The sequence below is a fragment of the Oryzias latipes genome, chromosome 11 (assembly GCF_053564925.1).
Source record: "Oryzias latipes strain Hd-rR chromosome 11, Olatipes_Hd-rR_3.1".
NCBI lineage: Eukaryota > Metazoa > Chordata > Actinopteri > Beloniformes > Adrianichthyidae > Oryzias > Oryzias latipes.
The window spans coordinates 2,145,650-2,170,681 of NC_136247.1; the positions used below are offsets into that span (position 1 = coordinate 2,145,650).

At 42.2% G+C, this 25,032-nt stretch overlaps 1 long non-coding RNA gene and 18 other non-coding genes across 21 annotated transcripts; 9 read left to right on the plus strand and 10 right to left on the minus strand.

Moving 5' to 3' along the window:
* Positions 1–126: 126 nt before the first annotated feature.
* LOC144995520 (uncharacterized) lies at positions 127–3,184 on the plus strand. 3 transcript variants are annotated; one of them, XR_013659080.1, is made up of 7 exons: positions 127–221; positions 711–822; positions 894–977; positions 1,063–1,128; positions 1,316–1,867; positions 1,944–2,033; positions 2,135–3,184. It is a non-coding gene; the product is annotated as an uncharacterized LOC144995520 (long non-coding RNA). The 3 variants fall into 3 exon arrangements; XR_013659078.1 differs by lacking the exon at positions 127–221 and having other exon boundaries at positions 270–822; XR_013659079.1 differs by lacking the exon at positions 127–221 and having other exon boundaries at positions 270–822; positions 2,138–3,184.
* Positions 3,185–5,108: 1,924 nt separating this feature from the next.
* On the minus strand, positions 5,109–5,180 carry trnad-guc (transfer RNA aspartic acid (anticodon GUC)). The gene has a single exon. It is a non-coding gene; the product is annotated as a tRNA-Asp (tRNA).
* Positions 5,181–5,387: 207 nt separating this feature from the next.
* trnan-guu (transfer RNA asparagine (anticodon GUU)) lies at positions 5,388–5,461 on the plus strand. Its single transcript has one exon. It is a non-coding gene; the product is annotated as a tRNA-Asn (tRNA).
* Positions 5,462–6,903: 1,442 nt separating this feature from the next.
* On the minus strand, positions 6,904–6,975 carry trnad-guc (transfer RNA aspartic acid (anticodon GUC)). The gene has a single exon. It is a non-coding gene; the product is annotated as a tRNA-Asp (tRNA).
* A 1,723-nt stretch (positions 6,976–8,698) lies between these two features.
* On the minus strand, positions 8,699–8,770 carry trnad-guc (transfer RNA aspartic acid (anticodon GUC)). The gene has a single exon. It is a non-coding gene; the product is annotated as a tRNA-Asp (tRNA).
* A 207-nt stretch (positions 8,771–8,977) lies between these two features.
* Positions 8,978–9,051, plus strand: trnan-guu (transfer RNA asparagine (anticodon GUU)). Its single transcript has one exon. It is a non-coding gene; the product is annotated as a tRNA-Asn (tRNA).
* Positions 9,052–10,492: 1,441 nt separating this feature from the next.
* trnad-guc (transfer RNA aspartic acid (anticodon GUC)) lies at positions 10,493–10,564 on the minus strand. The gene has a single exon. It is a non-coding gene; the product is annotated as a tRNA-Asp (tRNA).
* Positions 10,565–10,771: 207 nt separating this feature from the next.
* Positions 10,772–10,845, plus strand: trnan-guu (transfer RNA asparagine (anticodon GUU)). Its single transcript has one exon. It is a non-coding gene; the product is annotated as a tRNA-Asn (tRNA).
* A 1,442-nt stretch (positions 10,846–12,287) lies between these two features.
* trnad-guc (transfer RNA aspartic acid (anticodon GUC)) lies at positions 12,288–12,359 on the minus strand. The gene has a single exon. It is a non-coding gene; the product is annotated as a tRNA-Asp (tRNA).
* A 2,002-nt stretch (positions 12,360–14,361) lies between these two features.
* trnan-guu (transfer RNA asparagine (anticodon GUU)) lies at positions 14,362–14,435 on the plus strand. Its single transcript has one exon. It is a non-coding gene; the product is annotated as a tRNA-Asn (tRNA).
* Positions 14,436–15,877: 1,442 nt separating this feature from the next.
* trnad-guc (transfer RNA aspartic acid (anticodon GUC)) lies at positions 15,878–15,949 on the minus strand. Its single transcript has one exon. It is a non-coding gene; the product is annotated as a tRNA-Asp (tRNA).
* A 207-nt stretch (positions 15,950–16,156) lies between these two features.
* trnan-guu (transfer RNA asparagine (anticodon GUU)) lies at positions 16,157–16,230 on the plus strand. The gene has a single exon. It is a non-coding gene; the product is annotated as a tRNA-Asn (tRNA).
* A 1,442-nt stretch (positions 16,231–17,672) lies between these two features.
* trnad-guc (transfer RNA aspartic acid (anticodon GUC)) lies at positions 17,673–17,744 on the minus strand. Its single transcript has one exon. It is a non-coding gene; the product is annotated as a tRNA-Asp (tRNA).
* Positions 17,745–17,948: 204 nt separating this feature from the next.
* On the plus strand, positions 17,949–18,022 carry trnan-guu (transfer RNA asparagine (anticodon GUU)). Its single transcript has one exon. It is a non-coding gene; the product is annotated as a tRNA-Asn (tRNA).
* A 1,442-nt stretch (positions 18,023–19,464) lies between these two features.
* On the minus strand, positions 19,465–19,536 carry trnad-guc (transfer RNA aspartic acid (anticodon GUC)). Its single transcript has one exon. It is a non-coding gene; the product is annotated as a tRNA-Asp (tRNA).
* A 207-nt stretch (positions 19,537–19,743) lies between these two features.
* Positions 19,744–19,817, plus strand: trnan-guu (transfer RNA asparagine (anticodon GUU)). Its single transcript has one exon. It is a non-coding gene; the product is annotated as a tRNA-Asn (tRNA).
* Positions 19,818–23,054: 3,237 nt separating this feature from the next.
* Positions 23,055–23,126, minus strand: trnad-guc (transfer RNA aspartic acid (anticodon GUC)). The gene has a single exon. It is a non-coding gene; the product is annotated as a tRNA-Asp (tRNA).
* Positions 23,127–23,333: 207 nt separating this feature from the next.
* Positions 23,334–23,407, plus strand: trnan-guu (transfer RNA asparagine (anticodon GUU)). The gene has a single exon. It is a non-coding gene; the product is annotated as a tRNA-Asn (tRNA).
* A 1,442-nt stretch (positions 23,408–24,849) lies between these two features.
* On the minus strand, positions 24,850–24,921 carry trnad-guc (transfer RNA aspartic acid (anticodon GUC)). Its single transcript has one exon. It is a non-coding gene; the product is annotated as a tRNA-Asp (tRNA).
* Positions 24,922–25,032: the final 111 nt, after the last annotated feature.

Genomic DNA, 25,032 nt, shown 5'->3' on the forward strand with positions numbered 1-25,032 from the left:
CTCATTCATTCTCTATGGTAGTTCTTAACACTACGGATGTAATTTACTTTTTCACCACTAGCGGGATTTTGGGGGCGCTGTTTCCACATCGCCTTAGTAGTAAGGATTTTACAGGAAGAGCCTTCAGGAAAAGAAAACAACAACAATCCTGCGGCCAGATTTGATCCGATCGCTGTTAAAACACAAGAGCACAACAAGTTAAAGTCAAGTTAAAGTCTGATGTAAGTAAAAAAAAAATGTACAAGACAAAGTATCTAATCTGAAGACATTTCTCTTTCCGTCATTGTTGAACATGAAACTCCAGCGGTGAGGATAACAGCTGGATGAGAAGAATGTCTAACTAGAAACTTTGAGCAGTTTTGTGTGTGTGTTTGTGTGTGTGTTTTCAAAGCCTTTTTTTTTTTTACCCAAGGTAGTGTGGAGGTGAACAGGGGTTACATTACATTTTCTATGCTATTTTTATAATGCACAACAGGGGTTACAGTACTTTATGATCAATTTAATGGATTATATGTATGCAGGTATATTGCATAGCAGGAATATGCAAAATTAAAGATTTGAGGAACTGTTTAGCTGAAAGATCAGTGGAGCCACCTTCAAGTAGTGAGGACAACCAGCTGGTTGGATTTGGTGTGCATTCTAAGAAGACCTGGAGGGATGTCTGGTAGAGAAGAGAAGATGGATGTGCATCATTTATCCTCAGGAAACAGTGTGTTTCAGGCAGCAAAATGTTCCTGCTCCAGCAGTACCTGAAGAAGAAAGAGGCTCAGACTCAGAGCTCTTCAGAACCTGCTCTTCCTAAACCTTCTTCTAGTCTTCCAGGTCTGTGGCAGACTAGACGTTCATGCTGACGTTAGTAAATATGGTAGAAATGATGTTTCCCATCTTTTCAGTGTCTTCTTTAGAGATGGAAGATGATGAAGAGTTGGAGAGAATGATGCTCTATGTCTCTCCATCCAAACTCCTCCCTTTACAAGGTAAAATTAAATCACACACAAGTACACACTGAGTGTTAATTACTACTTCTGATTCCAACCTGTTTTCTTATTTCTTTTACTAAAGAGCAGGGACATGTAGTGAAGAAGATGACAGGACCAACGTGTTTAGAAACAATCCCAACCCAGCCAAGTGAGCAACACCAACATGTATCACATGTTGATTATGTTTCTGTATGCAGAATAGTAGTACTAGTAGTTGAAAAACTGATACTAGACTACATGTTAGTCTTAGATCACTCCTTTCTTTACACTCAGCACTTTTAAATGTGTCTGTTCAAATAGATGCATATTCATATGTTTACTTTATTTTCTTGCAGGTTCACTGAGTAAAGGTCTAGCTGCTGCTGCTGCTGTCGCTGGTACCTGATGGTTCTGTCGTAAACCAGGATCACCTTTTCCTTTCCTCTGTTTGCTGGTTGGCCACGTTCTGTTCTAATGCAGGTGTTTTGTGTGATTGCTTTTGTGATGCTGAAGGTATTCATTGTTCGTCGTTGAGGGTAAATTCAGAAATATTTTATTTGCATGAGTTTCTCATGAAAGTGATTGAAAGAAACCAGTCTTAAAAAGCAGAATTACAACAAAAGTACATGTCTTAACACGTCAGAGTAAAGTGGTTACACATGGATTATTACATCATAATGGTACCTTTCCTGGTCAATCAAAATATTAAAAAAGGAAAATAATTATTCATTTATTGATTTTCATACCACACCTGTTCTATTGAGCATGTTTTCTTAGATGGTTTTGAGTGTTTTGCACAATTACTAACAAAGAACTCTAAATACTTTGGGCTTTAGTGATGGATATTTCTGTTGATCTGAATCCAGACCAGCCTGAGAAGTCCAGCTGTCCTGCTGCTACACATGCAGGTGAGTTTTGGGGATCATTTGTCAGCTTTACTCTGCTGCAGCGTCCTGTCTGTTTCTGACTGTCTTTTTCCACCAGTTTCTTCTGCTCCAGTGAAGACTCCTCTGCCAGTACCACCAGAGTTCCTCGCCTTGGAACTGCCTCAAAGTGTCCAGGATAAAACCTACAGTCAGTGCATTAACTTTGACAAAAATGCAAAGTACTCTATTCATTTGGACTTTGAGATAATATTTTATTCAACAACTCATGTTATTTTTTTATTTTTCCAGCAGTCGTTGGAAGACCCTCAGCTCAGTCTGCAGCTCCTCCTCCTGCTCACTTTCAGCCAACGCCTGCTGCTCCACCACTTCCATCTTATGACCAAGATGTTAGAAGCTGGAACTGATCTCCCCAGCAGAGGATCTGGATGAAAACAGAGATGGAGGCCTTAGGACTGTGGCCCGGGTGTCCACCTGTGAGACCTGCAATGAATATGATCTGCTTGTGGCGTATCCCACCTCAGAACATCATTTACCGTAAAACCTTTGGAGACCCAGCAGCTGTGGTATAAACTCACTCAAGGAAGTGAAACTGTCACTGTGCCAGTTGTGACTCTCCCTCATGCTTAAACCAGACGAAGCTCCTCTAACTCAGACCGACGTTGAAATAATGGTGAAGGAGATTGTAGGTCTGCAGCAACAACAGCAGAAACCTGGAAAAAAGATGATACACAACTGTCTTGCTTGTGGGCAGCCTTGTTACTTTGAGGATGGATCTTCTGTTCATTTATCTGTCTGGGGATGTAAAATACCTCTACTGCTCCAAAAAGGTACACTAGATCTATGCAGCAGAAGTCCTTACCAACCCCAGAATCCCATTTGCAGACTTTGCTGTCAGTCCATTTTTTGACAGAGAGTTAAAGGCTGCATTCATGGTCACACACACTGATTATGATAGAACTCCTGATTTTATCCTTCAATGTGAAAATATTTGTAATTTAGTTTGTGAAATCTATTTTGTGAATACAATTTTCTTACAGTTTTGTTCTTGAATTGTTTAGAAAAAGCAACAATATTTACTTCTACCTCAATTCATTTTACATCTTTAAATTACTTGTATTAATTTTTGCATATTTAAATCCTTCTGCCCTTTAATTGTAGATACATGGTTGAACGTTTTGTGTTAAATACTGTTTATTTATTTATTGCTTGTTGATATCTTAATAAAGCATGGTTGAAATTGAAATGACTGTTTTTAGGCACAAGGAAAGATGGAAGTAGAAAACAATAATTATGAAATGTCATTTTCAGTTTAACATTAAAACATTTATTATACCCTAACTTCTGACTGACATCACTCTAACCGGGGCTCGAACTCTGTACCAAAGGATTTCATCACCTTGGAAAGCATTCCACAAGCCACAATTTGATTGGCTGCCTGTGCTGCAGAAGCTGCAATTTGATTGGCTGTTCCGTGTTACAGGTATATACGGCTGGCCTCCGCGTGACAGGCGGAGATACTGTCCACTATACTAACGAGGAACTGACACACTTGAACAAACATGTCGAAGATGGGTCACAGACGAGCTGGGATGCACACTTTGTTTCCTCAATGGATGAAGTGGCATGAAAAACCAATTCAAATGCAATCTCTCACAAACAGACTTTTTAGTCCATTTCAAATAAGAAATGACATGTCATCATTTACCAACAAGCACTATAATCAGAATGGTATTTTCCACACATGTTGTCTCTGTGGCGCAATAGGCTAGCGCGTTCGGCTGTTAACCAAAAGGTTGGTGGTTCAAGCCCACCCAGAGGCGTTGATTACTCCTGTCCTTCCTTCAATGCTAGTCTCATGTTTACTTCTATCTGGTTAGCTAATTTACTCAGTACTTTCATCCCTCAGCTCATGTAACTTTCTTAACTTCATATTCAAATCCAAATATTTCCCCAGACTCATGAAAATGCAAGAGTGGACACAAAGAGTGGGTGGGACAAGTGCTTTGGAACTTCAAAAGTACACAAAGCACAGGCCTCTTCTGTGCTGCTGCAACACACAGCCTGTTAATTTGGATGGACGCTCAAGCTTTCCCTAGGGCTGTAGGCTGAAGAACGTCCTGGCGCTGCCAACAGACATAGTTCCACTACATTGCAACTACTGAGTATCTTGGTTACTCCACAAGCAAAACACCTCAGTAGACGCCCTGCTTGACAATTCAGTTCAAAAAGAAAGGGCCTTTTTCTCAATTCAATCTTTGCCTTCTGAGCAAGCAAGCACTTGTTAGTTTCACACTTTCCAAAGCTGGTCCTGGAAGATGTCAGGATGGACGAGGAGTCCGACGCACTGCGCTATAGTTGCAGTCTCGTACTGGCACGTGTTTGAATGCAACTTCTGACATTCAGCCAGCAGTCATGCTTATGCTCAGCTGTCCTCAACAATGTAACAGTGCATTATATTTACTGTCAAGCAACATCACCAACAAACTCTGTTGATGTCAAGTCATTCAGACAAAACGGACCTGTTTCTCTTTGGAGACTGTTGTCGGATGTGCTGGAAATGACGGAAAGACTGATCAATCCTTTCTGATTGCCTTTATCAGAAAACTCTTTCTGAGGTTCTGTGTGGTTTGTTTTGTATTTGTTTATAAGAACTTCAATTATATGGAATTTTCAGTTTTAAAGTGAATGGAAAAGGACAAGATGGGATTTCCTGGCGGTGAGAATTGATCTCATCACCAAGGAAACAACTTCTTAGGTCTTTGTCAGACAAGTTACAAATTGTATTTGTCCTTATTCCGGGAGGATTAAGGGCTACCTGGCTGTCATTGGATGCTATTGAAAGAGGTGTCAAGTCATTGCATTAGAACAATCGGTCTGACGACTTAGCTGTAATGCACAGTGGGCATCTTGTTGAACTTACCAAAACCTAACCTTAATTGTGAGAAAACAATGTCATGTCCTTCTTTGAAAGCTGTCTTTGAAAAGAAGCAGAAATGTGACAAGTGCCATATAGGACAGAAGCACTAAAGCTTTAGATGTGGACAAATGTTGTGAAACAGACAGTGCATTTAGAATAAATATTTGAGTCACAAAGAATTGTGGGGTTCATGAATTACCTGTGGATTCTTGCAAAGAAGGCGGCCATTTTTGTGACACCACAGTGAGTGTGTAGGAGTTGATAGAGGTTTCACCAGCAAATAGGGGTTGGTGCAAGATAATGTGTTTTCTAGGAGCCAGTTGAAGGCTGAACTAGAAAAGGGCTCTCCCCGTCAGGGAATCGAACCCTGGTCTTCCGCGTGACAGGCGGAGATACTGTCCACTAGACTAACGAGGAACTGACACACTTGAACAAACATGTCGAAGATGGGTCACAGACGAGCTGGGATGCACACTTTGTTTCCTCAATGGATGAAGTGGCATGAAAAACCAATTCAAATGCAATCTCTCACAAACAGACTTTTTAGTCCATTTCAAATAAGAAATGACATGTCGTCATTTACCAACAAGCACTATAATCAGAATGGTATTTTCCACACATGTTGTCTCTGTGGCGCAATAGGCTAGCGCGTTCGGCTGTTAACCGAAAGGTTGGTGGTTCAAGCCCACCCAGAGGCGTTGATTACTCCTGTCCTTCCTTCAATGCTAGTCTCATGTTTACTTCTATCTGGTTAGCTAATTTACTCAGTACTTTCATCCCTCAGCTCATGTACCTTTCTTAACTTCATATTCAAATCCAAATATTTCCCCAGACTCATGAAAATGCAAGAGTGGACACAAAGAGTGGGTGGGACAAGTGCTTTGGAACTTCAAAAGTACACAAAGCACAGGCCTCTTCTGTGCTGCTGCAACACACAGCCTGTTAATTTGGATGGACGCTCAAGCTTTCCCTAGGGCTGTAGGCTGAAGAACGTCCTGGCGCTGCCAACAGACATAGTTCCACTACATTGCAACTACTGAGTATCTTGGTTACTCCACAAGCAAAACACCTCAGTAGACGCCCTGCTTGACAATTCAGTTCAAAAAGAAAGGGCCTTTTTCTCAATTCAATCTTTGCCTTCTGAGCAAGCAAGCACTTGTTAGTTTCACACTTTCCAAAGCTGGTCCTGGAAGATGTCAGAATGGACGAGGAGTCCGACGCACTGCGCTATAGTTGCAGTCTCGTACTGGCACCTGTTTGAATGCAACTTCTGACATTCAGCCAGCAGTCATGCTTATGCTCAGCTGTCCTCAACAATGTAACAGTGCATTATATTTACTGTCAAGCAACATCACCAACAAACTTGGTTGATGTCAAGTCATTCAGACAAAACGGACCTGTTTCTCTTTGGAGACTGTTGTCGGATGTGCTGGAAATGACGGAAAGACTGATCAATGCTTTCTGATTGCCTTTATCAGAAAACTCTTTCTGAGGTTCTGTGTGGTTTGTTTTGTATTTGTTTATAAGAACTTCAATTATATGGAATTTTCAGTTTTAAAGTGAATGGAAAAGGACAAGATGGGATTTCCTGGCGGTGAGAATTGATCTCATCACCAAGGAAACAACTTCTTAGGTCTTTGTCAGACAAGTTACAAATTGTATTTGTCCATATTCCGGGAGGATAAAGGGCTACCTGGCTGTCATTGGATGCTATTGAAAGAGGTGTCAAGTCATTGCATTACAACAATCGGTCTGACGACTTAGCTGTAATGCACAGTGGGCATCTTGTTGAACTTACCAAAACCTAACCTTAATTGTGAGAAAACAATGTCATGTCCTTCTTTGAAAGCTGTCTTTGAAAAGAAGCAGAAATGTGACAAGTGCCATATAGGACAGAAGCACTAAAGCTTTAGATGTGGACAAATGTTGTGAAACAGACAGTGCATTTAGAATAAATATTTGAGTCGCAAAGAATTGTGGGGTTCATGAATTACCTGTGGATTCTTGCAAAGAAGGCGGCCATTTTTGTGACACCACAGTGAGTGTGTAGGAGTTGATAGAGGTTTCACCAGCAAATAGGGGTTGGTGCAAGATAATGTGTTTTCTAGGAGCCAGTTGAAGGCTGAACTAGAAAAGGGCTCTCCCCGTCAGGGAATCGAACCCTGGTCTTCCGCGTGACAGGCGGAGATACTGTCCACTATACTAACGAGGAACTGACACACTTGAACAAACATGTCGAAGATGGGTCACAGACGAGCTGGGATGCACACTTTGTTTCCTCAATGGATGAAGTGGCATGAAAAACCAATTCAAATGCAATCTCTCACAAACAGACTTTTTAGTCCATTTCAAATAAGAAATGACATGTCATCATTTACCAACAAGCACTATAATCAGAATGGTATTTTCCACACATGTTGTCTCTGTGGCGCAATAGGCTAGCGCGTTCGGCTGTTAACCGAAAGGTTGGTAGTTCAAGCCCACCCAGAGGCTTTGATTACTCCTGTCCTTCCTTCAATGCTAGTTTCATGTTTACTTCTATCTGGTTAGCTAATTTACTCAGTACTTTCATCCCTCAGCTCATGTAACTTTCTTAACTTCATATTCAAATCCAAATATTTCCCCAGACTCATGAAAATGCAAGAGTGGACACAAAGAGTGGGTGGGACAAGTGCTTTGGAACTTCAAAAGTACACAAAGCACAGGCCTCTTCTGTGCTGCTGCAACACACAGCCTGTTAATTTGGATGGACGCTCAAGCTTTCCCTAGGGCTGTAGGCTGAAGAACGTCCTGGCGCTGCCAACAGACATAGTTCCACTACATTGCAACTACTGAGTATCTTGGTTACTCCACAAGCAAAACACCTCAGTAGACGCCCTGCTTGACAATTCAGTTCAAAAAGAAAGGGCCTTTTTCCCAATTCAATCTTTGCCTTCTGAGCAAGCAAGCACTTGTTAGTTTCACACTTTCCAAAGCTGGTCCTGGAAGATGTCAGGATGGACGAGGAGTCCGACGCACTGCGCTATAGTTGCAGTCTCGTACTGGCACCTGTTTGAATGCAACTTCTGACATTCAGCCAGCAGTCATGCTTATGCTCAGCTGTCCTCAACAATGTAACAGTGCATTATATTTACTGTCAAGCAACATCACCAACAAACTTGGTTGATGTCAAGTCATTCAGACAAAACGGACCTGTTTCTCTTTGGAGACTGTTGTCGGATGTGCTGGAAATGACGGAAAGACTGATCAATCCTTTCTGATTGCCTTTATCAGAAAACTCTTTCTGAGGTTCTGTGTGGTTTGTTTTGTATTTGTTTATAAGAACTTCAATTATATGGAATTTTCAGTTTTAAAGTGAATGGAAAAGGACAAGATGGGATTTCCTGGCGGTGAGAATTGATCTCATCACCAAGGAAACAACTTCTTAGGTCTTTGTCAGACAAGTTACAAATTGTATTTGTCCTTATTCCGGGAGGATTAAGGGCTACCTGGCTGTCATTGGATGCTATTGAAAGAGGTGTCAAGTCATTGCATTAGAACAATCGGTCTGACGACTTAGCTGTAATGCACAGTGGGCATCTTGTTGAACTTACCAAAACCTAACCTTAATTGTGAGAAAACAATGTCATGTCCTTCTTTGAAAGCTGTCTTTGAAAAGAAGCAGAAATGTGACAAGTGCCATATAGGACAGAAGCACTAAAGCTTTAGATGTGGACAAATGTTGTGAAACAGACAGTGCATTTAGAATAAATATTTGAGTCGCAAAGAATTGTGGGGTTCATGAATTACCTGTTGATTCTTGCAAAGAAGGCGGCCATTTTTGTGACACCACAGTGAGTGTGTAGGAGTTGATAGAGGTTTCACCAGCAAATAGGGGTTGGTGCAAGATAATGTGTTTTCTAGGAGCCAGTTGAAGGCTGAACTAGAAAAGGGCTCTCCCCGTCAGGGAATCGAACCCTGGTCTTCCGCGTGACAGGCGGAGATACTGTCCACTATACTAACGAGGAACTGACACACTTGAACAAACATGTCGAAGATGGGTCACAGACGAGCTGGGATGCACACTTTGTTTCCTCAATGGATGAAGTGGCATGAAAAACCAATTCAAATGCAATCTCTCACAAACAGACTTTTTAGTCCATTTCAAATAAGAAATGACATGTCATCATTTACCAACAAGCACTATAATCAGAATGGTATTTTCCACACATGTTGTCTCTGTGGCGCAATAGGCTAGCGCGTTCGGCTGTTAACCAAAAGGTTGGTGGTTCAAGCCCACCCAGAGGCGTTGATTACTCCTGTCCTTCCTTCAATGCTAGTCTCATGTTTACTTCTATCTGGTTAGCTAATTTACTCAGTACTTTCATCCCTCAGCTCATGTAACTTTCTTAACTTCATATTCAAATCCAAATATTTCCCCAGACTCATGAAAATGCAAGAGTGGACACAAAGAGTGGGTGGGACAAGTGCTTTGGAACTTCAAAAGTACACAAAGCACAGGCCTCTTCTGTGCTGCTGCAACACACAGCCTGTTAATTTGGATGGACGCTCAAGCTTTCCCTAGGGCTGTAGGCTGAAGAACGTCCTGGCGCTGCCAACAGACATAGTTCCACTACATTGCAACTGCTGAGTATCTTGGTTACTCCACAAGCAAAACACCTCAGTAGACGCCCTGCTTGACAATTCAGTTCAAAAAGAAAGGGCCTTTTTCTCAATTCAATCTTTGCCTTCTGAGCAAGCAAGCACTTGTTAGTTTCACACTTTCCAAAGCTGGTCCTGGAAGATGTCAGGATGGACGAGGAGTCCGACGCACTGCGCTATAGTTGCAGTCTCGTACTGGCACGTGTTTGAATGCAACTTCTGACATTCAGCCAGCAGTCATGCTTATGCTCAGCTGTCCTCAACAATGTAACAGTGCATTATATTTACTGTCAAGCAACATCACCAACAAACTTGGTTGATGTCAAGTCATTCAGACAAAACGGACCTGTTTCTCTTTGGAGACTGTTGTCGGATGTGCTGGAAATGACGGAAAGACTGATCAATCCTTTCTGATTGCCTTTATCATAAAACTCTTTCTGAGGTTCTGTGTGGTTTGTTTTGTATTTGTTTATAAGAACTTCAATTATATGGAATTTTCAGTTTTAAAGTGAATGGAAAAGGACAAGATGGGATTTCCTGGCGGTGAGAATTGATCTCATCACCAAGGAAACAACTTCTTAGGTCTTTGTCAGACAAGTTACAAATTGTATTTGTCCTTATTCCGGGAGGATTAAGGGCTACCCGGCTGTCATTGGATGCTATTGAAAGAGGTGTCAAGTCATTGCATTAGAACAATCGGTCTGACGACTTAGCTGTAATGCACAGTGGGCATCTTGTTGAACTTACCAAAACCTAACCTTAATTGTGAGAAAACAATGTCATGTCCTTCTTTGAAAGCTGTCTTTGAAAAGAAGCAGAAATGTGACAAGTGCCATATAGGACAGAAGCACTAAAGCTTTAGATGTGGACAAATGTTGTGAAACAGACAGTGCATTTAGAATAAATATTTGAGTCGCAAAGAATTGTGGGGTTCATGAATTACCTGTTGATTCTTGCAAAGAAGGCGGCCATTTTTGTGACACCACAGTGAGTGTGTAGGAGTTGATAGAGGTTTCACCAGCAAATAGGGGTTGGTGCAAGATAATGTGTTTTCTAGGAGCCAGTTGAAGGCTGAACTAGAAAAGGCTCTCCCCGTCAGGGAATCGAACCCTGGTCTTCCGCGTGACAGGCGGAGATACTGTCCACTATACTAACGAGGAACTGACACACTTGAACAAACATGTCGAAGATGGGTCACAGACGAGCTGGGATGCACACTTTGTTTCCTCAATGGATGAAGTGGCATGAAAAACCAATTCAAATGCAATCTCTCACAAACAGACTTTTTAGTCCATTTCAAATAAGAAATGACATGTCATCATTTACCAACAAGCACTATAATCAGAATGGTATTTTCCACACATGTTGTCTCTGTGGCGCAATAGGCTAGCGCGTTCGGCTGTTAACCAAAAGGTTGGTGGTTCAAGCCCACCCAGAGGCGTTGATTACTCCTGTCCTTCCTTCAATGCTAGTCTCATGTTTACTTCTATCTGGTTAGCTAATTTACTCAGTACTTTCATCCCTCAGCTCATGTAACTTTCTTAACTTCATATTCAAATCCAAATATTTCCCCAGACTCATGAAAATGCAAGAGTGGACACAAAGAGTGGGTGGGACAAGTGCTTTGGAACTTCAAAAGTACACAAAGCACAGGCCTCTTCTGTGCTGCTGCAACACACAGCCTGTTAATTTGGATGGACGCTCAAGCTTTCCCTAGGGCTGTAGGCTGAAGAACGTCCTGGCGCTGCCAACAGACATAGTTCCACTACATTGCAACTACTGAGTATCTTGGTTACTCCACAAGCAAAACACCTCAGTAGACGCCCTGCTTGACAATTCAGTTCAAAAAGAAAGGGCCTTTTTCTCAATTCAATCTTTGCCTTCTGAGCAAGCAAGCACTTGTTGGTTTCACACTTTCCAAAGCTGGTCCTGGAAGATGTCAGGATGGACGAGGAGTCCGACGCACTGCGCTATAGTTGCAGTCTCGTACTGGCACGTGTTTGAATGCAACTTCTGACATTCAGCCAGCAGTCATGCTTATGCTCAGCTGTCCTCAACAATGTAACAGTGCATTATATTTACTGTCAAGCAACATCACCAACAAACTTGGTTGATGTCAAGTCATTCAGACAAAACGGACCTGTTTCTCTTTGGAGACTGTTGTCGGATGTGCTGGAAATGACGGAAAGACTGATCAATCCTTTCTGATTGCCTTTATCAGAAAACTCTTTCTGAGGTTCTGTGTGGTTTGTTTTGTATTTGTTTATAAGAACTTCAATTACATGGAATTTTCAGTTTTAAAGTGAATGGAAAAGGACAAGATGGGATTTCCTGGCGGTGAGAATTGATCTCATCACCAAGGAAACAACTTCTTAGGTCTTTGTCAGACAAGTTACAAATTGTATTTGTCCTTATTCCGGGAGGATTAAGGGCTACCTGGCTGTCATTGGATGCTATTGAAAGAAGTGTCAAGTCATTGCATTAGAACAATCGGTCTGACGACTTAGCTGTAATGCACAGTGGGCATCTTGTTGAACTTACCAAAACCTAACCTTAATTGTGAGAAAACAATGTCATGTCCTTCTTTGAAAGCTGTCTTTGAAAAGAAGCAGAAATGTGACAAGTGCCATATAGGACAGAAGCACTAAAGCTTTAGATGTGGACAAATGTTGTGAAACAGACAGTGCATTTAGAATAAATATTTGAGTCGCAAAGAATTGTGGGGTTCATGAATTACCTGTTGATTCTTGCAAAGAAGGCGGCCATTTTTGTGACACCACAGTGAGTGTGTAGGAGTTGATAGAGGTTTCACCAGCAAATAGGGGTTGGTGAAAGATAGTGTGTTTTCTAGGAGCCAGTTGAAGGCTGAACTAGAAAAGGGCTCTCCCCGTCAGGGAATCGAACCCTGGTCTTCCGCGTGACAGGCGGAGATACTGTCCACTATACTAACGAGGAACTGACACACTTGAACAAACATGTCGAAGATGGGTCACAGACGAGCTGGGATGCACACTTTGTTTCCTCAATGGATGAAGTGGCATGAAAAACCAATTCAAATGCAATCTCTCACAAACAGACTTTTTAGTCCATTTCAAATAAGAAATGACATGTCATCATTTACCAACAAGCACTATAATCAGAATGGTATTTTCCACACATGTTGTCTCTGAGGCGCAATAGGCTAGCACGTTCGGCTGTTAACCAAAAGGTTGGTGGTTCAAACCCACCCAGAGGCGTTGATTACTCCTGTCCTTCCTTCAATGCTAGTCTCATGTTTACTTCTATCTGGTTAGCTAATTTACTCAGTACTTTCATCCCTCAGCTCATGTAACTTTCTTAACTTCATATTCAAATCCAAATATTTCCCCAGACTCATGAAAATGCAAGAGTGGACACAAAGAGTGGGTGGGACAAGTGCTTTGGAACTTCAAAAGTACACAAAGCACAGGCCTCTTCTGTGCTGCTGCAACACACAGCCTGTTAATTTGGATGGACGCTCAAGCTTTCCCTAGGGCTGTAGGCTGAAGAACGTCCTGGCGCTGCCAACAGACATAGTTCCACTACATTGCAACTACTGAGTATCTTGGTTACTCCACAAGCAAAACACCTCAGTAGACGCCCTGCTTGACAATTCAGTTCAAAAAGAAAGGGCCTTTTTCTCAATTCAATCTTTGCCTTCTGAGCAAGCAAGCACTTGTTGGTTTCACACTTTCCAAAGCTGGTCCTGGAAGATGTCAGGATGGACGAGGAGTCCGACGCACTGCGCTATAGTTGCAGTCTCGTACTGGCACCTGTTTGAATGCAACTTCTGACATTCAGCCAGCAGTCATGCTTATGCTCAGCTGTCCTCAACAATGTAACAGTGCATTATATTTACTGTCAAGCAACATCACCAACAAACTTGGTTGATGTCAAGTCATTCAGACAAAACGGACCTGTTTCTCTTTGGAGACTGTTGTCGGATGTGCTGGAAATGACGGAAAGACTGATCAATCCTTTCTGATTGCCTTTATCAGAAAACTCTTTCTGAGGTTCTGTGTGGTTTGTTTTGTATTTGTTTATAAGAACTTAAATTATATGAAATTTTCAGTTTTAAAGTGAATGGAAAAGGACAAGATGGCATTTCCTGGCGGTGAGAATTGATCTCATCACCAAGGAAACAACTTCTTAGGTCTTTGTCAGACAAGTTACAAATTGTATTTGTCCTTATTCCGGGAGGATTAAGGGCTACCTGGCTGTCATTGGATGCTATTGAAAGAGGTGTCAAGTCATTGCATTAGAACAATCGGTCTGACGACTTAGCTGTAATGCACAGTGAGCATCTTGTTGAACTTACCAAAACCTAACCTTAATTGTGAGAAAACAATGTCATGTCCTTCTTTGAAAGCTGTCTTTGAAAAGAAGCAGAAATGTGACAAGTGCCATATAGGACAGAAGCACTAAAGCTTTAGATGTGGACAAATGTTGTGAAACAGACAGTGCATTTAGAATAAATATTTGAGTCACAAAGAATTGTGGGGTTCATGAATTACCTGTGGATTCTTGCAAAGAAGGCGGCCATTTTTGTGACACCACAGTGAGTGTGTAGGAGTTGATAGAGGTTTCACCAGCAAATAGGGGTTGGTGCAAGATAATGTGTTTTCTAGGAGCCAGTTGAAGGCTGAACTAGAAAAGGGCTCTCCCCGCCAGGGAATCGAACCCTGGTCTTCCGCGTGACAGGCGGAGATACTGTCCACTAGACTAACGAGGAACTGACACACTTGAACAAACATGTCGAAGATGGGTCACAGACGAGCTGGGATGCACACTTTGTTTCCTCAATGGATGAAGTGGCATGAAAAACCAATTCAAATGCAATCTCTCACAAACAGACTTTTTAGTCCATTTCAAATAAGAAATGACATGTCATCATTTACCAACAAGCACTATAATCAGAATGGTATTTTCCACACATGTTGTCTCTGTGGCGCAATAGGCTAGCGCGTTCGGCTGTTAACCGAAAGGTTGGTGGTTCAAGCCCACCCAGAGGCGTTGATTACTCCTGTCCTTCCTTCAATGCTAGTCTCATGTTTACTTCTATCTGGTTAGCTAATTTACTCAGTACTTTCATCCCTCAGCTCATGTAACTTTCTTAACTTCATATTCAAATCCAAATATTTCCCCAGACTCATGAAAATGCAAGAGTGGACACAAAGAGTGGGTGGGACAAGTGCTTTGGAACTTCAAAAGTACACAAAGCACAGGCCTCTTCTGTGCTGCTGCAACACACAGCCTGTTAATTTGGATGGACGCTCAAGCTTTCCCTAGGGCTGTAGGCTGAAGAACGTCCTGGCGCTGCCAACAGACATAGTTCCACTACATTGCAACTACTGAGTATCTTGGTTACTCCACAAGCAAAACACCTCAGTAGACGCCCTGCTTGACAATTCAGTTCAAAAAGAAAGGGCCTTTTTCTCAATTCAATCTTTGCCTTCTGAGCAAGCAAGCACTTGTTAGTTTCACACTTTCCAAAGCTGGTCCTGGAAGATGTCAGGATGGACGAGGAGTCCGACGCACTGCGCTATAGTTGCAGTCTCGTACTGGCACGTGTTTGAATGCAACTTCTGACATTCAGCCAGCAGTCATGCTTATGCTCAGCTGTCCTCAACAATGTAACAGTGCATTATATTTACTGTCAAGCAACATCACCAACAAACTTGGTTGATGTCAAGTCATTCAGACAAAACGGACCTGTTTCTCTTTGGAGACTGTTGTCGGATGTGCTGGAAATGACGGAAAGACTGATCAATCCTTTCTGATTGCCTTTATCAGAAAACTCTTTCTGAGGTTCTGTGTGGTTTGTTTTGTATTTGTTTATAAGAACTTCAATTATATGGAATTTTCAGTTTTAAAGTGAATGGAAAAGGACAAGATGGGATTTCCTGGCGGTGAGAATTGATCTCATCACCAAGGAAACAACTTCTTAGGTCTTTGTCAGACAAGTTACAAATTGTATTTGTCCTTATTCCGGGAGGATTAAGGGCTACCTGGCTGTCATTGGATGCTATTGAAAGAGGTGTCAAGTCATTGCATTAGAACAATCGGTCTGACGACTTAGCTGTAATGCACAGTGGGCATCTTGTTGAACTTACCAAAACCTAACCTTAATTGTGAGAAAACAATGTCATGTCCTTCTTTGAAAGCTGTCTTTGAAAAGAAGCAGAAATGTGACAAGTGCCATATAGGACAGAAGCACTAAAGCTTTAGATGTGGACAAATGTTGTGAAACAGACAGTGCATTTAGAATAAATATTTGAGTCACAAAGAATTGTGGGGTTCATGAATTACCTGTTGATTCTTGCAAAGAAGGCGGCCATTTTTGTGACACCACAGTGAGTGTGTAGGAGTTGATAGAGGTTTCACCAGCAAATAGGGGTTGGTGCAAGATAATGTCTTTTCTAGGAGCCAGTTGAAGGCTGAACTAGAAAAGGGCTCTCCCCGTCAGGGAATCGAACCCTGGTCTTCCGCGTGACAGGCGGAGATACTGTCCACTAGACTAACGAGGAACTGACACACTTGAACAAACATGTCGAAGATGGGTCACAGACGAGCTGGGATGCACACTTTGTTTCCTCAATGGATGAAGTGGCATGAAAAACCAATTCAAATGCAATCTCTCACAAACAGACTTTTTAGTCCATTTCAAATAAGAAATGACATGTCATCATTTACCAACAAGCACTATAATCAGAATGGTATTTTCCACACATGTTGTCTCTGTGGCGCAATAGGCTAGCGCGTTCGGCTGTTAACCGAAAGGTTGGTGGTTCAAGCCCACCCAGAGGCGTTGATTACTCCTGTCCTTCCTTCAATGCTAGTCTCATGTTTACTTCTATCTGGTTAGCTAATTTACTCAGTACTTTCATCCCTCAGCTCATGTAACTTTCTTAACTTCATATTCAAATCCAAATATTTCCCCAGACTCATGAAAATGCAAGAGTGGACACAAAGAGTGGGTGGGACAAGTGCTTTGGAACTTCAAAAGTACACAAAGCACAGGCCTCTTCTGTGCTGCTGCAACACACAGCCTGTTAATTTGGATGGACGCTCAAGCTTTCCCTAGGGCTGTAGGCTGAAGAACGTCCTGGCGCTGCCAACAGACATAGTTCCACTACATTGCAACTGCTGAGTATCTTGGTTACTCCACAAGCAAAACACCTCAGTAGACGCCCTGCTTGACAATTCAGTTCAAAAAGAAAGGGCCTTTTTCTCAATTCAATCTTTGCCTTCTGAGCAAGCAAGCACTTGTTAGTTTCACACTTTCCAAAGCTGGTCCTGGAAGATGTCAGGATGGACGAGGAGTCCGACGCACTGCGCTATAGTTGCAGTCTCGTACTGGCACGTGTTTGAATGCAACTTCTGACATTCAGCCAGCAGTCATGCTTATGCTCAGCTGTCCTCAACAATGTAACAGTGCATTATATTTACTGTCAAGCAACATCACCAACAAACTTGGTTGATGTCAAGTCATTCAGACAAAACGGACCTGTTTCTCTTTGGAGACTGTTGTCGGATGTGCTGGAAATGACGGAAAGACTGATCAATCCTTTCTGATTGCCTTTATCAGAAAACTCTTTCTGAGGTTCTGTGTGGTTTGTTTTGTATTTGTTTATAAGAACTTCAATTATATGGAATTTTCAGTTTTAAAGTGAATGGAAAAGGACAAGATGGGATTTCCTGGCGGTGAGAATTGATCTCATCACCAAGGAAACAACTTCTTAGGTCTTTGTCAGACAAGTTACAAATTGTATTTGTCCTTATTCCGGGAGGATTAAGGGCTACCTGGCTGTCATTGGATGCTATTGAAAGAGGTGTCAAGTCATTGCATTAGAACAATCGGTCTGACGACTTAGCTGTAATGCACAGTGGGCATCTTGTTGAACTTACCAAAACCTAACCTTAATTGTGAGAAAACAATGTCATGTCCTTCTTTGAAAGCTGTCTTTGAAAAGAAGCAGAAATGTGACAAGTGCCATATAGGACAGAAGCACTAAAGCTTTAGATGTGGACAAATGTTGTGAAACAGACAGTGCATTTAGAATAAATATTTGAGTCACAAAGAATTGTGGGGTTCATGAATTACCTGTTGATTCTTGCAAAGAAGGCGGCCATTTTTGTGACACCACAGTGAGTGTGTAGGAGTTGATAGAGGTTTCACCAGCAAATAGGGGTTGGTGCAAGATAATGTGTTTTCTAGGAGCCAGTTGAAGGCTGAACTAGAAAAGGGCTCTCCCCGTCAGGGAATCGAACCCTGGTCTTCCGCGTGACAGGCGGAGATACTGTCCACTATACTAACGAGGAACTGACACACTTGAACAAACATGTCGAAGATGGGTCACAGACGAGCTGGGATGCACACTTTGTTTCCTCAATGGATGAAGTGGCATGAAAAACCAATTCAAATGCAATCTCTCACAAACAGACTTTTTAGTCCATTTCAAATAAGAAATGACATATCATTTACCAACAAGCACTATAATCAGAATGGTATTTTCCACACATGTTGTCTCTGTGGCGCAATAGGCTAGCGCGTTCGGCTGTTAACCAAAAGGTTGGTGGTTCAAGCCCACCCAGAGGCGTTGATTACTCCTGTCCTTCCTTCAATGCTAGTCTCATGTTTACTTCTATCTGGTTAGCTAATTTACTCAGTACTTTCATCCCTCAGCTCATGTAACTTTCTTAACTTAATATTCAAATCCAAATATTTCCCCAGACTCATGAAAATGCAAGAGTGGACACAAAGAGTGGGTGGGACAAGTGCTTTGGAACTTCAAAAGTACACAAAGCACAGGCCTCTTCTGTGCTGCTGCAACACACAGCCTGTTAATTTGGATGGACGCTCAAGCTTTCCCTAGGGCTGTAGGCTGAAGAACGTCCTGGCGCTGCCAACAGACATAGTTCCACTACATTGCAACTACTGAGTATCTTGGTTACTCCACAAGCAAAACACCTCAGTAGACGCCCTGCTTGACAATTCAGTTCAAAAAGAAAGGGCCTTTTTCTCAATTCAATCTTTGCCTTCTGAGCAAGCAAGCACTTGTTGGTTTCACACTTTCCAAAGCTGGTCCTGGAAGATGTCAGGATGGACGAGGAGTCCGACGCACTGCGCTATAGTTGCAGTCTCGTACTGGCACCTGTTTGAATGCAACTTCTGACATTCAGCCAGCAGTCATGCTTATGCTCAGCTGTCCTCAACAATGTAACAGTGCATTATATTTACTGTCAAGCAACATCACCAACAAACTTGGTTGATGTCAAGTCATTCAGACAAAACGGACCTGTTTCTCTTTGGAGACTGTTGTCGGATGTGCTGGAAATGACGGAAAGACTGATCAATCCTTTCTGATTGCCTTTATCAGAAAACTCTTTCTGAGGTTCTGTGTGGTTTGTTTTGTATTTGTTTATAAGAACTTCAATTACATGGAATTTTCAGTTTTAAAGTGAATGGAAAAGGACAAGATGGGATTTCCTGGCGGTGAGAATTGATCTCATCACCAAGGAAACAACTTCTTAGGTCTTTGTCAGACAAGTTACAAATTGTATTTGTCCTTATTCCGGGAGGATTAAGGGCTACCTGGCTGTCATTGGATGCTATTGAAAGAAGTGTCAAGTCATTGCATTAGAACAATCGGTCTGACGACTTAGCTGTAATGCACAGTGGGCATCTTGTTGAACTTACCAAAACCTAACCTTAATTGTGAGAAAACAATGTCATGTCCTTCTTTGAAAGCTGTCTTTGAAAAGAAGCAGAAATGTGACAAGTGCCATATAGGACAGAAGCACTAAAGCTTTAGATGTGGACAAATGTTGTGAAACAGACAGTGCATTTAGAATAAATATTTGAGTCGCAAAGAATTGTGGGGTTCATGAATTACCTGTTGATTCTTGCAAAGAAGGCGGCCATTTTTGTGACACCACAGTGAGTGTGTAGGAGTTGATAGAGGTTTCACCAGCAAATAGGGGTTGGTGCAAGATAATGTGTTTTCTAGGAGCCAGTTGAAGGCTGAACTAGAAAAGGGCTCTCCCCGTCAGGGAATCGAACCCTGGTCTTCCGCGTGACAGGCGGAGATACTGTCCACTATACTAACGAGGAACTGACACACTTGAACAAACATGTCGAAGATGGGTCACAGACGAGCTGGGATGCACACTTTGTTTCCTCAATGGATGAAGTGGCATGAAAAACCAATTCAAATGCAATCTCTCACAAACAGACTTTTTAGTCCATTTCAAATAAGAAATGACATGTCATCATTTACCAACAAGCACTATAATCAGAATGGTATTTTCCACACATGTTGTCTCTGTGGCGCAATAGGCTAGCGCGTTCGGCTGTTAACCGAAAGGTTGGTGGTTCAAGCCCACCCAGAGGCTTTGATTACTCCTGTCCTTCCTTCAATGCTAGTTTCATGTTTACTTCTATCTGGTTAGCTAATTTACTCAGTACTTTCATCCCTCAGCTCATGTAACTTTCTTAACTTCATATTCAAATCCAAATATTTCCCCAGACTCATGAAAATGCAAGAGTGGACACAAAGAGTGGGTGGGACAAGTGCTTTGGAACTTCAAAAGTACACAAAGCACAGGCCTCTTCTGTGCTGCTGCAACACACAGCCTGTTAATTTGGATGGACGCTCAAGCTTTCCCTAGGGCTGTAGGCTGAAGAACGTCCTGGCGCTGCCAACAGACATAGTTCCACTACATTGCAACTACTGAGTATCTTGGTTACTCCACAAGCAAAACACCTCAGTAGACGCCCTGCTTGACAATTCAGTTCAAAAAGAAAGGGCCTTTTTCTCAATTCAATCTTTGCCTTCTGAGCAAGCAAGCACTTGTTAGTTTCACACTTTCCAAAGCTGGTCCTGGAAGATGTCAGGATGGACGAGGAGTCCGACGCACTGCGCTATAGTTGCAGTCTCGTACTGGCACCTGTTTGAATGCAACTTCTGACATTCAGCCAGCAGTCATGCTTATGCTCAGCTGTCCTCAACAATGTAACAGTGCATTATATTTACTGTCAAGCAACATCACCAACAAACTTGGTTGATGTCAAGTCATTCAGACAAAACGGACCTGTTTCTCTTTGGAGACTGTTGTCGGATGTGCTGGAAATGACGGAAAGACTGATCAATGCTTTCTGATTGCCTTTATCAGAAAACTCTTTCTGAGGTTCTGTGTGGTTTGTTTTGTATTTGTTTATAAGAACTTCAATTATATGGAATTTTCAGTTTTAAAGTGAATGGAAAAGGACAAGATGGGATTTCCTGGCGGTGAGAATTGATCTCATCACCAAGGAAACAACTTCTTAGGTCTTTGTCAGACAAGTTACAAATTGTATTTGTCCTTATTCCGGGAGGATTAAGGGCTACCTGGCTGTCATTGGATGCTATTGAAAGAGGTGTCAAGTCATTGCATTAGAACAATCGGTCTGACGACTTAGCTGTAATGCACAGTGGGCATCTTGTTGAACTTACCAAAACCTAACCTTAATTGTGAGAAAACAATGTCATGTCCTTCTTTGAAAGCTGTCTTTGAGAAGAAGCAGAAATGTGACAAGTGCCATATAGGACAGAAGCACTAAAGCTTTAGATGTGGACAAATGTTGTGAAACAGACAGTGCATTTAGAATAAATATTTGAGTCGCAAAGAATTGTGGGGTTCATGAATTACCTGTTGATTCTTGCAAAGAAGGCGGCCATTTTTGTGACACCACCGTGAGTGTGTAGGAGTTGATAGAGGTTTCACCAGCAAATAGGGGTTGGTGCAAGATAATGTGTTTTCTAGGAGCCAGTTGAAGGCTGAACTAGAAAAGGGCTCTCCCTGTCAGGGAATCGAACCCTGGTCTTCCGCGTGACAGGCGGAGATACTGTCCACTATACTAACGAGGAACTGACACACTTGAACAAACATGTCGAAGATGGGTCACAGACGAGCTGGGATGCACACTTTGTTTCCTCAATGGATGAAGTGGCATGAAAAACCAATTCAAATGCAATCTCTCACAAACAGACTTTTTAGTCCATTTCAAATAAGAAATGACATGTCGTCATTTACCAACAAGCACTATAATCAGAATGGTATTTTCCACACATGTTGTCTCTGTGGCGCAATAGGCTAGCGCGTTCGGCTGTTAACCGAAAGGTTGGTGGTTTAAGCCCACCCACAGGCGTTGATTACTCCTGTCCTTCCTTCAATGCTAGTCTCATGTTTACTTCTATCTGGTTAGCTAATTTACTCAGTACTTTCATCCCTCAGCTCATGTAACTTTCTTAACTTCATATTCAAATCCAAATATTTCCCCAGACTCATGAAAATGCAAGAGTGGACACAAAGAGTGGGTGGGACAAGTGCTTTGGAACTTCAAAAGTACACAAAGCACAGGCCTCTTCTGTGCTGCTGCAACACACAGCCTGTTAATTTGGATGGACGCTCAAGCTTTCCCTAGGGCTGTAGGCTGAAGAATGTCCTGGCGCTGCCAACAGACATAGTTCCACTACATTGCAACTACTGAGTATCTTGGTTACTCCACAAGCAAAACACCTCAGTAGACGCCCTGCTTGACAATTCAGTTCAAAAAGAAAGGGCCTTTTTCTCAATTCAATCTTTGCCTTCTGAGCAAGCAAGCACTTGTTAGTTTCACACTTTCCAAAGCTGGTCCTGGAAGATGTCAGGATGGACGAGGAGTCCGACGCACTGCGCTATAGTTGCAGTCTCGTACTGGCACCTGTTTGAATGCAACTTCTGACATTCAGCCAGCAGTCATGCTTATGCTCAGCTGTCCTCAACAATGTAACAGTGCATTATATTTACTGTCAAGCAACATCACCAACAAACTTGGTTGATGTCAAGTCATTCAGACAAAACGGACCTGTTTCTCTTTGGAGACTGTTGTCGGATGTGCTGGAAATGACGGAAAGACTGATCAATGCTTTCTGATTGCCTTTATCAGAAAACTCTTTCTGAGGTTCTGTGTGGTTTGTTTTGTATTTGTTTATAAGAACTTCAATTATATGGAATTTTCAGTTTTAAAGTGAATGGAAAAGGACAAGATGGGATTTCCTGGCGGTGAGAATTGATCTCATCACCAAGGAAACAACTTCTTAGGTCTTTGTCAGACAAGTTACAAATTGTATTTGTCCTTATTCCGGGAGGATTAAGGGCTACCTGGCTGTCATTGGATGCTATTGAAAGAGGTGTCAAGTCATTGCATTAGAACAATCGGTCTGACGACTTAGCTGTAATGCACAGTGGGCATCTTGTTGAACTTACCAAAACCTAACCTTAATTGTGAGAAAACAATGTCATGTCCTTCTTTGAAAGCTGTCTTTGAGAAGAAGCAGAAATGTGACAAGTGCCATATAGGACAGAAGCACTAAAGCTTTAGATGTGGACAAATGTTGTGAAACAGACAGTGCATTTAGAATAAATATTTGAGTCGCAAAGAATTGTGGGGTTCATGAATTACCTGTTGATTCTTGCAAAGAAGGCGGCCATTTTTGTGACACCACCGTGAGTGTGTAGGAGTTGATAGAGGTTTCACCAGCAAATAGGGGTTGGTGCAAGATAATGTGTTTTCTAGGAGCCAGTTGAAGGCTGAACTAGAAAAGGGCTCTCCCCGTCAGGGAATCGAACCCTGGTCTTCCGCGTGACAGGCGGAGATACTGTCCACTATACTAACGAGGAACTGACACACTTGAACAAACATGTCGAAGATGGGTCACAGACGAGCTGGGATGCACACTTTGTTTCCTCAATGGATGAAGTGGCATGAAAAACCAATTCAAATGCAATCTCTCACAAACAGACTTTTTAGTCCATTTCAAATAAGAAATGACATGTCATCATTTACCAACAAGCACTATAATCAGAATGGTATTTTCCACACATGTTGTCTCTGTGGCGCAATAGGCTAGCGCGTTCGGCTGTTAACCGAAAGGTTGGTGGTTCAAGCCCACCCAGAGGCGTTGATTACTCCTGTCCTTCCTTCAATGCTAGTCTCATGTTTACTTCTATCTGGTTAGCTAATTTACTCAGTACTTTCATCCCTCAGCTCATGTAACTTTCTTAACTTCATATTCAAATCCAAATATTTCCCCAGACTCATGAAAATGCAAGAGTGGACACAAAGAGTGGGTGGGACAAGTGCTTTGGAACTTCAAAAGTACACAAAGCACAGGCCTCTTCTGTGCTGCTGCAACACACAGCCTGTTAATTTGGATGGACGCTCAAGCTTTCCCTAGGGCTGTAGGCTGAAGAACGTCCTGGCGCTGCCAACAGACATAGTTCCACTACATTGCAACTACTGAGTATCTTGGTTACTCCACAAGCAAAACACTTCAGTAGACGCCCTGCTTGACAATTCAGTTCAAAAAGAAAGGGCCTTTTTCTCAATTCAATCTTTGCCTTCTGAGCAAGCAAGCACTTGTTAGTTTCACACTTTCCAAAGCTGGTCCTGGAAGATGTCAGGATGGACGAGGAGTCCGACGCACTGCGCTATAGTTGCAGTCTCGTACTGGCACGTGTTTGAATGCAACTTCTGACATTCAGCCAGCAGTCATGCTTATGCTCAGCTGTCCTCAACAATGTAACAGTGCATTATATTTACTGTCAAGCAACATCACCAACAAACTTGGTTGATGTCAAGTCATTCAGACAAAACGGACCTGTTTCTCTTTGGAGACTGTTGTCGGATGTGCTGGAAATGACGGAAAGACTGATCAATGCTTTCTGATTGCCTTTATCAGAAAACTCTTTCTGAGGTTCTGTGTGGTTTGTTTTGTATTTGTTTATAAGAACTTCAATTATATGGAATTTTCAGTTTTAAAGTGAATGGAAAAGGACAAGATGGGATTTCCTGGCGGTGAGAATTGATCTCATCACCAAGGAAACAACTTCTTAGGTCTTTGTCAGACAAGTTACAAATTGTATTTGTCCTTATTCCGGGAGGATTAAGGGCTACCTGGCTGTCATTGGATGCTATTGAAAGAGGTGTCAAGTCATTGCATTAGAACAATCGGTCTGACGACTTAGCTGTAATGCACAGTGGGCATCTTGTTGAACTTACCAAAACCTAACCTTAATTGTGAGAAAACAATGTCATGTCCTTCTTTGAAAGCTGTCTTTGAGAAGAAGCAGAAATGTGACAAGTGCCATATAGGACAGAAGCACTAAAGCTTTAGATGTGGACAAATGTTGTGAAACAGACAGTGCATTTAGAATAAATATTTGAGTCGCAAAGAATTGTGGGGTTCATGAATTACCTGTTGATTCTTGCAAAGAAGGCGGCCATTTTTGTGACACCACCGTGAGTGTGTAGGAGTTGATAGAGGTTTCACCAGCAAATAGGGGTTGGTGCAAGATAATGTGTTTTCTAGGAGCCAGTTGAAGGCTGAACTAGAAAAGGGCTCTCCCCGTCAGGGAATCGAACCCTGGTCTTCCGCGTGACAGGCGGAGATACTGTCCACTATACTAACGAGGAACTGACACACTTGAACAAACATGTCGAAGATGGGTCACAGACGAGCTGGGATGCACACTTTGTTTCCTCAATGGATGAAGTGGCATGAAAAACCAATTCAAATGCAATCTC